Source organism: Leuresthes tenuis, unplaced genomic scaffold (assembly GCF_036924035.1).
Source record: "Leuresthes tenuis unplaced genomic scaffold, fLeuTen1.0.hap1 SCAF_18, whole genome shotgun sequence".
NCBI lineage: Eukaryota > Metazoa > Chordata > Actinopteri > Atheriniformes > Atherinopsidae > Leuresthes > Leuresthes tenuis.
In genome coordinates this window covers 28517399-28528954 of record NW_027325372.1, presented here as the reverse complement: position 1 = coordinate 28528954, position 11556 = coordinate 28517399, and the positions used below count along the sequence as shown (strand labels likewise).

General features: G+C 41.3%; 1 pseudogene; it reads left to right on the top strand.

Annotated features, from left to right (window-relative positions):
- Positions 1-8141: 8141 nt before the first annotated feature.
- Positions 8142-8318, top strand: LOC140276238 (U2 spliceosomal RNA; annotated as a pseudogene).
- The last annotated feature ends 3238 nt before the right edge of the window (positions 8319-11556 follow it).

The window sequence follows — 11556 nt, the reverse complement described above, 5'->3', positions numbered from 1 at the left end:
ACCTAGCCCAATAGATGAACCATGGATAAATATAGAACAAGCATTGTGTGATAATCTGGAAATCTCTGACCTGCCACTTATTAGTCAAAACGTAAAAAATCACAAATGTTTCAAAAGCATTAACATCAGCACCTCTCTGACAGCCTGGTGGGAATTTCTTAAAATAACAAAGTCTTCACTTGTCCCGTGTAAGCTTACACCCATCTGGAACAATCCTGACATCCTGCAAAACAAAAAAATGCTAAACTTTACTCTGTGGAAGATCAAAGGAATCAAACATCTGGAACATATAATCCAAAATGGACATTTTATTTCATTTGATGAGCTCATATCACAACATGAGATAGGCAGCAATAAATTCCTAGAATATCAACAACTTAAGTCTATAATAACAAAGAAATATATCCTCCACCAACCAGACTTACAACTCCCGATTAGGGTAGTAGAATTTCTAAGCATCTGCACCCCAAAACTACTATCAAAAATATATAAATTATTGTCTAAGATAGATGACACAATGTCTCTACCGTCCTCAAAATGGGAGGCACATTTATCCATCAGTTCTAGTCATAGCTTCTGGCCACATATATGTTTGAACACCTTCAGAATGACTCAAAATCCTAATTTAGAGCTCATACAATACAAAATTCTTCATAGAACACACTATACAGGACAAAGGATGTTCAGGATGGGTCTAACACACTCAAACATCTGCTCACATTGCACAGATAACACACCTGATGATTATGCACACGCTTTGTGGTTTCGTGCGCCTGTCCAGAGGTTCTGGCTTGAAGTCTGTGCGGACCTATCAACATGACTAAAGTGTAGCATTCCTGCATGCCCCACACTGTGCATACTGGGTGACTTAGACAACATCAATGTGGAATTTAGCTTAGCACACATGATCCTCACAGTGTTATGTATAGCAAAGAAAACTATTCTCATGAACTGGAAAGCGAAGAACAATCTGTGTATTAACCAGTTTAGAAATTTTCTTTTAGATTATATTAGCATGGAAACAATGTCTGCTTCCTCAAAACATCAATTGGCTGAATTTAATTCTCTCTGGTCCCTTCTGATTAGCTTGATCACATAGTGGTGGTGGTGGGTTGCTGTCCCGTCGCTCTGGGCGGTTGGGTGTGTGCTGGGGGGGGCTGTGTGGCTTCGGGCGTCTGGTGGTCTCTCGGGTCGTGGGGAAATACAGCAGCCCTGTATTATTGCTTCCTGTGAAATCAAGATACAATGTGCACATGCTGGTTACAAATAAGAAAATACAAACAACAAACAGTTTCTTCCATGGTTCACAGCATGTGTATGATCATCTTCATCGCTGGTCTCAGTAAGGATGTTTCAATCTTCGGTGTCAGAGGTTACTAGCACTTAACACACCGTTGGAGTACAGCTTTTACTGCTGACTCTTATCTTTGTCCTTCCGGGCGTGTTGGTTAGGCTGATGTATTTCAGGGTGGAAGTCATCTACTGGTTCTGGTACCTTCTTACAGTGACTGGCATGAATCCAGGTTGCTCTCTCTGCAACTTTAACAGCTGTGTGAGTGACCAGTAGCACCTGGAACGGGCCTTGCCAACGTTTGGACTTCCAATGTTTCCTGCGAAGTTCCTTCACCACCTGTCATCTGGTTGGAGTGGTGTGTTTTCTGTGGCTGGAAGGGCTGCTTTTACTGTCTGTGAAACTTGAGATAGAACAGTGGAAAGGTTTCGACAGTAAGACAACATAGCATCATCACAAACAGTTGTGGAAGGGCGGGGTCTGGTTACAGGTCCCAATCCCAGGTTAGGAGGTCTACCAAATAAAATTTCAAATGGGCTGAGATTCACTTGAGCTCTGATTCTCATTCTCATGTAGGTAAGCTCAATAGGTAATGCTTTTGTCCTTTTTCTTCACAACATTTGGCTAACTTGGACTTTAATGTACCATTTTCTCTTTCCACAGCACCTCCACTCTGTGGATGATAAGCACAATGTGTGCGCAAGGTTATTCCCAGGAATTTACCAACCTCAGTCAATGCAGTGTTTACAAAATGTGTGCCATTATCACTGCTGATCTTCTCTGGAATGCCCCATCTAGGAATGATTTCTGTTTAGCAGTGCTTTAGTCACTGCATTACTGTTTGCATGTTTTGCAGGGAAAACTTCAACCCATTTACTAAACACGTCCACTATTACTAGTGCATATTTCTTTCCTTCAGCTGGTGTGAGTTCAACAAAATCCATCATCAAATGTTCAAAAGGTTTCTCTGGTGGAGGGTGTGCAACTTGCGATGTGTGTAATGCCTTTCCTACATTATGTGTGGCACAAACCATACATGACTGACAGTATTTTTGCGCATATGAACTGAACCCTTTTGTGAACCACTGAGCAGTGAGTGCATTCAGCATCCCCCCTTTTGACACATGGTTCAACCCATGTGTCAATTTTGAAAAATGAGGAAAAAAATTTTTAGGTAGACAGGGTTTACCATCAGGTCCCATCCAAACACCATCCGTATGAGTTGCACCCACAGAGGACCAAATGCGTCCAGAGGACCAAATTTCATCTGCAGAGGCAAAAGTTTGCAAAGCATGGAGATCTGTGAGGGAGTCTTCTGCCTGCAAAGAGAGGGAAGCGAAAACAGGAAAAAAATTAGCTGCTTGCTTAGCTGCAGCATCAGCTCTGGCATTGCCACAAGCAACAGGATCGTCTGAGTTAGTGTGAGCCGCACACTTACAGACCGAGATTGCTGTAGGCAAAAGGATCGCATCAAGAAGATCAGAAACCTGCTTGGAGTTCAGAATAGTTTTACCATCTGATTTAAGGAAATGCCTGTGTTTCCACAGCGCACCAAAGTCACGAACAACACCAAAAGCATATCTGGAATCTGTGTAAATAGTGACAGACTTACCAGCTGCCAACTTACAAGCTTCAGTAAGTGCAATAAGCTCAGTAGTTTGAGCAGAGAAATGTTTAGGAAGAGAACCAGACAACAAAGTGTCATGTGAAGAACATACTGCAAACCAAACACAGTTAGTACCTGTGGCTGGATCAAGCAAAGCTGATCCATCTACAAAAAGAATCATGTCAGAGTTTGGAAGAGGAGTCTCTAAAAGATCAGGTCGGGGTGTACAAACTTGTTCCAAAACAGCCACCTCATTCGGTGTCGTGTTTCTTTCAAGCAATTCTCCTGGTTAGCCCGCACTCGGCTCGCTCCCAGAGCCGTGTTAAAGTCTACTTCGCATTCCGCACCTCCGCCCACCCGCTGCACTGAGCACTCTTCAGCCCTTTTAAATGGTATAACTTTACACTACCGCACGCTCCAGCGAGCACCATTCAAGCAACAACTTTGCACTCCAGCTTCGAACATCGGCACAGTCACAACAAGTAAGGCGACTCTACTCAGAGAAGTCACTCTGCACAGTAACAAGATTTCTTTTGCACAGACAGAAAGGGCTTCATCCGCAAAGGTAAAGCCTGCCAAAAATAGAAACAACTCATTAGTGCTGCTCAACATTGTACTTTGCAGTAAAAGAAAGAGCAAATCTAAAGATTCAGGAATCCGAGAATAAGCTTACTTCCATGAGTTCTTCAAGATTTCGGATTTTGCTATAAAATGAATTCCTTCACTCAAACTAAATTAAAACTGCTAAACCGCTAATCTGTTACATGCAAGGCAGATGTCAAATTCACCAAAATAGGATCTAAGGGTATTTGGCCAATCGAGCTGTAGCAGCTTCGGTAAAAGAGTATAAGTTGAAGAGTTTGTGAATAAAGGTGTGCGCACACATAGTGAGTTGTAGGAAAATAGGCAGGGAGCAATGCCGGCTGGGGTATAGGTTCTTGTATGTTGTCTGACTGTTTGATTTGAATGTGTTGTGTAAGTGTCCTGTTGAATGTTACATGTTTGGGCTTTGACACGCTTCACTGTGGTTGTTAACTGTGTGGTGTGTCCTGAAATGTTATATGTTTGGGCTGTGTGACATGCTTAATGCTTTTCAGTAGCAACCCACTTATTCATATATAGCAACTGACAACATAAGAAGTCCGGACAAACTTTGATAGTAGTTGTAGAAGTATCCTTATTGATAATAGATAAACTAATTCATAGTGATAGAACAGTAGATGAACAGGTGCCTGCACATGTCTCATGAAAATAAAATGGGTGTATGATTGCTGACGGCAGAGCAATACTGCCAAACTTATGAGTTCTTGTGGCAAACTTGATTCAGTGTCTTGACGTGTATACGCTGTTTCGCTGACTTGTCACAAGAAACAAAGTGTGTTTGATAAGATCCAACCATTTTATTACGGGAGGATCAGTATGTATGGATTCTGATGTGACTGATAAACCCATTCGTATCTTAAGCATAATCTAATACGTGAGACAACGCCCTGGCACACAATCAAAAAAAAAAAAAGAGAGAGCGGTTTTGTGTCCCCACAGTCTATAATGTAGAAAAGAGAGAAAAAAGCCTTTCTGATTTGGTGTGTGTGCTCACAGTGCAGAGTGTAGAGAAAAGAGAGAAAAGAAAGCCGTTTTGGTGTCACGGGTGTTGTGACTTACACACACACATTTCTGAATTGAGAAAGGAAATTATTTTAGAGGAAGCACTAGAGTTTAGATCCCACATTTGTTGATAGGCATTCATTTAATTTTTCTTTTAATCAGTTTTAAAGTGAATACTAACTGAGAAATGAAAAAGATGAAGAGTTTAGAAGCTTGGTTCAAGAGCAAAACTTGGTTTATGATCAGCTGAGTCTCTAAACAGAACAGAAAAGGGCTTCATCGAACATTTAAAAAATATTCAGATTGTTAGAATATCCAGAATTTATAGGAATGGTGGTGATTACTCTTATTTTCTAGAATGGAAATAACTGCACCATGTCTGTTTTATGAATTTAAGGGGCTAAAAAGTTTTGTTCTCGTTTTTCTATGATTAACCGAATGTATGTGAGAGTCCAAACAGACAGAAGGGTTACGGCTGAGCGCTGGACCTTCCAAAAAAGATGAGACAGGCTGGACCCGTGCCATACTAGTTAAGACCTGCCTGTGGATAACAGGTTCTTTAAACTCTCACACACACAAACTCACACACGTTCGCACACATACACCCATACACACACACATTCTTGAACTTGCTGCAAGATTAAACATTTGCATTAACTGACTCCAGCAACTCTGAGTCTCATTGAGAGACTTTTCTCAACAATTGGGTCCTCAAACCAGATCTCAACGTTTTTTCCGCTGTCCAGGGTCGGAGCTGAAACCGTGCACGGGGGAGTCCAGTACTCCTAATGAAAGACCCCCTGCTGAATTGCGGTAATTAGGGGCCAGTGTCCACTGAAAGGGGGAAAAAGGGACGAGATCGTACTTTTGAATCAATGGCCAGAAGCCATTGGCAGTGCAGGCATCAACAATAATGGTGTTATTTCACCCATTAACACTTAAGGTACCTCATGCAGTGGCTGTGATATGGTTACTTAACAAAATATCTTTACCAGACATCTCTCCTACATAACAGTTCTTCTTTCACAGCCACACCTTGTTGTCGAGAGATGTGCTACACTTAATCCATCCACACTGCTACCTACCCCACAGATGGAAAGCCTCATGATTGCATGTCAGAAATAACCATCAGTGTTTTACCCAGGCCAGACTTAACTGATATACGTTATGAAAATGCAGAAATAACTATATTTATTCAACAGATCAAGGAAAAAAACTCTGATGGCACAAATGCTACAGGATTTGCAGTAGTAACAGAAACTGAAGTTTTCTTAAAACAACCACTACCAAAAAATTACTCTGTTCAAGCAGTCGAATTGGTAGCTTTAACTGAAGCTTGTAAATTAAATAACAAAAAGGTTGTTAACGTTTACACTGACAGTCAGTATGCCTTCTCAACTGTACATGTGTTAACACAGCATTGGAAAAACAGGTATGTTGACATCCACAGCTAAATGTATAAACTACAAATATTTTAGCATTATTAGATGTTATTCAATTGCCATCTACAATAGACTCGTATGAATGACCGGAAGGAAAACCATACTGCCAAAGAATTTGTTTAAATATGCTGCAGTATTGAGCCACGGACCATGTCATGTCTCAACAGGAGGGATGGAAGCAATAATGAACCAGGTTTTTACAGCATATGGTTTTACTAATTATTAAAAAAATATTTTTTAGAATAAATAAATGAATAAAGTTTTGTCTAGCAGGTCAAATATGTGCAAAATACATTCCACAGGGCAATCTAAGACCAAAACGAAGATAATTCCCTAAGCCAGTGTATCTTTTTCAACATATTTGTTTGGATTTCATTATTTCATTATTTTGTAGATTTCATTGAACTAAATTAATGTTAAGGGAAACGATTCTGCTCAGTGACAACAGAGGTTTTTACCAAATGGTCTGAAATATTTCCATGTGCACAAGCAGATGCACTCTCAGTAGCAAAATCACGCGTAAAATAACTCATTTCTAGATTTGAAATTCCTGAAAAGATCTTCAGTGATAATTTGACACACTTTGTAAACAATGTCATCTCACTGATGGCAAAGAACTTAAAATAGACCTTAGAAACCACTGTGATATAGAAGGTTTCGCTAACACATTGGAATTGTTTTACTATTTACATATGCATGTGCAGTGAAGAATTGCTTGCTGCTGATAAATGCAAAGAAGAACAGCTTACACATAAATGCTCACATATAGGCTGCTGAATGCAATGAAGACCTGCTTATCCAGTAAAGTTCAATGTCAATGTGTAATATTCAATTAGGATTTGCAAAACAGTGAAGTTAAACAATGAATGGGTCCATAGTCGGTATGAGAAGACTACAGGAATATTTACCTGGGTGTACGTTCAAACAGAGATGAGAAAATTGCGATAAATTATTGTTTGTTTGTTTGTTAGTATGTATATGAATGTTATGTGTATAAACTGTGTTGAGTTGTAGTTACTCAGTAGTGTCTCAGTGAAACAACCGACGGGGGAAGCCTTGCGGTGACAACAAAAGCAGTGTTTTACTGATCAGTCAAGTTGCTCCAGTGTACTCCATACAAACTGGTTGGCTACTGAAGGGATAGAAAATGGGGAATACTTGTTTTAAAGCAAACAAGGAATTAGATGGGAAAAATATATGTTTTAACGGGACCCAGACAATACTAAATACTCAGACAGATGGGAGAAGAAGTGTAGTTTTGTAGGAAATCACAAAATTATTACATAAAATTAGTGAAATCAATTGAAGAATGCCTTTCTGAAGAGCTGTTTACCACAGATGAGCAGCTTTGCGACCAAGCACATTGTAGATCGCTTTACTGCCAAAATGATCTAGTTTAATGGATTGGTTTAGACATGCATAACAGCATTTTAAGAACAAAGAGAGAAACAAAAAGGGACAACGCTTCATGGTGGAAGGTGATGTATAAATAACTGTGTATATGATGAAGAAGAGACCATTTGAGCAGCACAGCCATTTCGCAGCACAGGGACAGCAGTCCAAGTTAAAGGATCTCCCACGTGGTATCACCTGTCACACTGTGTCAAGGCATCAAAAAAAGAAAAAATCACCAAACTCAAGGACAAAGAGACGAAGACTCCGGTGAACGAAGAGAGAGGACTTACAAAACCAGAAATACAAAAGGATGCTCGATATCAAGATCCAGAAGAAGAGGCTAACAATGCCACGACCACTTACGATGCTGGGAATGATGCCAGCAATGAACAGAGAAGAAGATTCAGTGTCATCAATCTGCAACACGTGCCTCTAATGAGGGGGTGAATATAGAATCCTCAACGATTACAACGTCTCTGGGAACTGTGACAACAACAAGGTTTAAACCATTTTGATATATATTGTAACCTATTGGCTAAGGAATAGTGCTGAAAATGAGGTAAATCTAATCCACCACTGTCCTTGGTCTTCTGTAGGGTTTGTAAACTAATACGTGGTGGTTTGTTTTTCCACAGAAATTTGGAGATGCATGAATCTAGTGACTTAAACCAAGTAGCAGATGGTTTTATGGGGATCATTGAGAACAAATAGTTAACTTTTGGTAGTATCATCATTTTAATGGTTGTAACTCTCCCCATAAGTGATATAGGTAAGGACTTCCAACGAGAGAGATCGTCCTCTACTCTCTTTAATAATTGCACATAATCCATCTGTACTTATCAGTTTAATATGTGATATGTCTATGCAAGGACTACATATTAAATGGATTTTTATCAATAGGAGTTGAAAAAGGAGCTTGCTCCGTTCACTCCAAGCATCGACCCGGTATTGCAGTGCCGCTGGGAACGGTGCGCTCTCCTCTGCTGTTGTGAAAAAGCAAACAGCGGTGCAGGATGGAAGTTTCTTTTAGTCTGCTGAGAAAAGAGAGTGAATGCGAAGCAGACTTTAACACGGCTCTGGGAGCGAGCCGAGTGCGGGCTAACCAGGAGAAATGCTTGAAAGAAACGCGACACCGAATGAGCGGTCAGAACAAAGCCTCAATACGGTGTTCCTGTGGTGTTTTTATAAAATGCGGTGAAAATAAAGGTGTGAATGCCCCATAGAAAACTAAAAGGTGGAGCGGAAGTGTTCGGCTGCAAGAAGGTGTGAATGTCCGACTATATTTGGTGAAAAGCAGGTGAAGCAAGGTCTGAATGCCCAACCTTACATCATCAAAAGCGAGATCAGAGGTTTTTGGCTGCAAGAAGGCCATAGTTTGCCAAAAGCGGGTAAGGTGCGAATGACCGACTAAATATCAACAAAAGTGGGGGCGGAGGTCTTCGAATGCAAGTGGGTGTGAATATCCCACCATACAAGTATGGTGGAGAGGAAGCTGTGAATGGCCGACCATAGTTTGCAAAAAGCGGGTGAGAAAAGGTGCGAATGTCCAACCATACATGATCAAACCAGGGAGCGGAGGTGTTTGGCTGCGACAAGGTGTGAATGTCCACCCATAATTAATGAAAAGCGGGCAACAAGTAGGTTCGAATGCCATACCATACATCATCAAAAGCACGAGTGGATGTGTTCGGCTACAAGAAGGTTTGAATGTCCGAGCATAGTTTGTAAAAAGCGGGTAAGAAAAGGTTCGAATGCCCGAACATACACCATCAAAAGAGGGAGTGGAGGTGTTCCGTTGTAAGACGGTGTGAATGTCCGACCATAGTTGGTAAAAAGTGGGTATGAAAAGGTTCGAATGCCCAAATTCGGCTGCAAAAAACTGTGTTCGGCTGCAAAAAGGTGTGAATGTTCGACTAAAGTTTGTAAAAAGCGGGTAAGACAAGGTGCGAATGCCTGACAATGTATGATCAAAAGCGGGAGCGGAGGTGTTCAGCTGCAAGAAGGTCTAAATGTCCATTATTAATTGCTAGAAAACATGAAAGAAAATTTTCGAAAATCAATCCGCACATGATCATAAGTGGGAGAGGAGGTGTTCAGCTGCAAGAAGGTGTGAATGTCCTACCATAATTGCTGAAAAATGTGTTAGAAACAGTAAGAATGCCGGACCATACCTCATCAAAAGCTAGAGAGGTGGTGTTCGGCTGCAAGTAGGTGTGAATGTCTGACTAAAGTTCAAATATATTAACAAAAGCGGGAGCGGAGGTGTTCAGCTGCAAGAAGGTCTGAATGTCCATCAATAATTGCTAGAAAACATGAAAGAAAATTTTCGAATATCAAACCGCACATGATCATAAGCGGGAGAGGAGGTGTTCAGCTGCAGGAAGGTTTGAATGTCCACCCATAATTCCTGAAAAATGGGTAAGAAAAGGTAGTATTGCCAGACCATACATGATCAAAACAGGGAGCGGAGGTGGTTCGGCTGCAAGAAGGTGTGAATGTCCGACTAAAGTTCAAATATATTAACAAAAGCGGGAGGAGAGGTCTTCGGATGAGAGTGGTTGAGAATTTCCAACCATAATCTATAAAATGCGGTGAAAAAAAAGGTGTGATAGAACACTAAAAGGTGGAGTGGAAGTGTTCGGCTGCAAGAAGGTGTGAATGTCCGACTATATTTGGTGAAAAGCAGGTGAAGCAAGGTCTGAATGCCCAACCTTACATCATGAAAAGCGAGATCAGAGGTGTTTGGCTGAGAGAAGGCCACAGTTTGCGATGCAATAATTAAAGGCCTCATGCCAGATGTTGCCACTGAAGTAAAGAACATTTACGTGGTATGGTGTGAGGGTCCTCGTTTGGCTGACGTTCGCCGATATGCTCGCCATGCTCAGAACCAAGTTGAGACGCGTAAGACAACCAAAAGGGACAAGTGTGAAAAGGAGCTGCATTTGGCAGCCATGACCATGTATTACGCAGTTGGTGTAAACAGAGGACGAGGCCGAAGTCGAAGACGTGGACGTGTGGGAGAGGAGGTCGAAATGGGCCACGCCAGAGCTATGATCCGAATATTTGTTTTTACTGTGGCCAGACTGGACACTGGAAGAAGGACTGTCCACAGCTGAAAAGTGATGAAATTGGGCAAAAGACTGACTGAGGGTGGGAGGCAGGTTCTGGACGTCACGCGGCAGCGGAGCCTCCACTAATGGGTGATAGCACAAACACACTCACACATTTTTCCTGCTCTGTGTAGTGAAGAAACGCTTGCCGACTGTGATTCACGTAGTAAAGTTTTGCATGCTATTTCCGTCCTAGAGCAAAGATTTTTCTCTCAGAATATAGGAACTTATGTTCATCAGTAGTGACGTCAGGGGAGTTTGATTGTCCTCCAAAGTTAAGTGGAAACCACATTTACTGTATGTCTGCATCAGGCCAGGTTGTGAAGGAGAAAATGACAATGCCCATTGCGTGTTGTCACTCCTGATGAGCTCTCCTTCAAACACTCATTTTTGTTATCAGAGTTGTGTCCCATTAACCTGATGGGCTGTGATCTCATGTGTAAATTAGGCATTATTTTAACTTCTACACCAGAGGGTGTTAAGGTTATGTTACAGCCTGACAAAGTTTTCACAGCAGTGCAGTTTGATTCATCGGCACTTACATATGCTTATGAGTGGAAACTTCCCAGCTCTCCTTTTTCACAACAACTAGTGGAAGAAGCAAAAGCGTTAGTTTCACCCCTTTCTGATTTCATGCAACCTACTGATTTGCACTGCACATCACACATTTCTTTGGGGCCTGACAATGACTATGAGAAGAAGTGAAAAAATATGTGCGCCTACTTTATTGGCTGTGTCGCTCACTCCAGAGCACTTCGATTTTTTTAATGTTTGTGGTACTCGCCCTCACATTTCCTTGGCCAAACGTACACACAGGCAGTGACAAGGTGTGGGAGAGTTTGTTGCTACATGTCAGAAAGAAATGGAGTGGACCGTTTCACCTGCTGATCCAAATTTGATGTTTTCTGAACGATTGTCAGCATACAAAAAAACATTTTTGAGTACAATGCATTGTCAAAGAACTGTGGACTTAATTCCTACCACAGAATCACATTTTGAAGCATGTTTTTTATCTGAAACAGATTTGTCTTCGATACCCATGTTGGCTGAAGTGCCCAATGATCTTTGGGCTAAGAGCAAATATGATGTGGGGTTGATAAAAGGCTG